This window comes from Aplysia californica, unplaced genomic scaffold (assembly GCF_000002075.1).
Source record: "Aplysia californica isolate F4 #8 unplaced genomic scaffold, AplCal3.0 scaffold00212, whole genome shotgun sequence".
Lineage (NCBI taxonomy): Eukaryota > Metazoa > Mollusca > Gastropoda > Aplysiida > Aplysiidae > Aplysia > Aplysia californica.
Window position 1 is genome coordinate 509,376 of NW_004797482.1, and position 1,586 is coordinate 510,961.

Below are 1,586 nucleotides of genomic sequence, written 5' to 3' on the forward strand. Positions count from 1 at the left end.
AGAGAGAGGGGGGGGGTAATCATGTGTTTGTTTATCGTGCGTGTACGTGAATCGTTCTGCTTGCAGCTGCCTGAAGCCTCTATCTCTCCTTTGGGAGGCAGGCTTCTTTGATCCTATTTTCAAGTCTAAACAAGAACGGAGTTAGATAAAGCATCCCAGCAGACAGAACAGAAAGAGTTTTTCGACCAAAAAGACAGCAAACCCCCCACCCCCAAATAAACAAACAAAACAAACACAAATAACAAACAAGAAATAAACAAGAAACAGAATTACTACCCACTCGAGAATTGAACCCACGTCTTCCCCGCACATTGGCAGAGAGCTGAACTTCTGTAACACTACACATATGACGGATAACTGAGAACAATAAAAAAAAAATTAAAAAAAAAAAACAAACAAACGAGCAACTCTTGGCCTAGAGGTTAAGGTGTTCGCTTCTCATTCAAAGGTCCCAGGTTCGAATGCGGGTAGTGACGGAAAAAATGTTCTTCTCTAAAATTGTATTGTCTCCTTTCATCTCCTTTCCTGCTCTTTTGCAATGTTCTGTCGTCTGCTTTCATCTCCGCTTTTTGCCCCCATCCCTCATATCCTTTCCCCCCTCCTCTGCGCTCCTGACTCTTTCTGCAGCCTTTCTACTGCTACTCTTTGGCTCCTTCTTACTGCTGTCGTTCAGCCGCAAACCTTATCTTCTGGTAGGAAAGATCTACACCTAGCCTTCACGGACAAGGACAAAAACTTTCGGAGGTCCTGTGTGAAAGTTGCGCACGTTAAAGATCCCTTGTTGGTTTAACATCGATAAGAGTAAGCTTCGACCGCAACCCGGGCAAAATTAACAATTTCCTACATACTGAAAAGTTTTAATGTGTTCCGCGCGCTGACGTCGCCTTAAGCAATTGCGAGCGCCGTAAAACACTGACCAAAAAACAACGGAGAAAACCAAAAACGCCCCCCCCCCAAAACAAAACAAAACAACCAACAACAAAAAAACAACAACCCCTAAACAAACAAACCTCAACAACAGCAAATCGAGCAACTCAAGAAACCACAACATAATAAAGGGAAATCAGGAGAAAACAAACAATAAAAAAAAATTCCCGTGAGACGGAATCGAACCATCGACCTAAGGATATCTTCGCCACACTTCTACAGTCCTCCGCTCTACCAACTGAGCTATCACGGGATACAGATTCATGAACATATCAAATTCTTAAATAGTCTCACATAAACATCAAACAATTCCTTTTTCTACAAACGCTGAATACACAACTTTTAAGATTATCAATGTTCAAGAAAGTGGAAAAGATCAACAAATCATATTTCATGAAATAAAGCAGTATAGAATCTAAAATAAAACAATTTTCATCATATTACTAACACGTAGCCTGTTCTATAAATAAATGGGCTGTTCGGTAATGCAAGGGGTTCATGTTTTCCAAAAATTCAGTTTTCCTAGAAATCGCAGTCGTGTATCTCAAAGCAGGATTTCCCGAGAGCTATTTTTAGCTCCAGCCGATCATTACTTCGCTACTCGCAAGTGGTGGCTCACAGGTGGCCGTATGGTGTTTGTTATCGGCACCGCTCTCTCT

At 41.6% G+C, this 1,586-nt stretch overlaps 1 non-coding gene across 1 annotated transcript; it reads right to left on the reverse strand.

Annotated features, from left to right (window-relative positions):
• Positions 1-1,092: 1,092 nt before the first annotated feature.
• Positions 1,093-1,180, reverse strand: TRNAY-GUA. The gene is given in 2 exon segments: positions 1,093-1,128; positions 1,144-1,180. It is a non-coding gene; the product is annotated as a tRNA-Tyr (tRNA).
• Between the last annotated feature and the right edge of the window lie 406 nt (positions 1,181-1,586).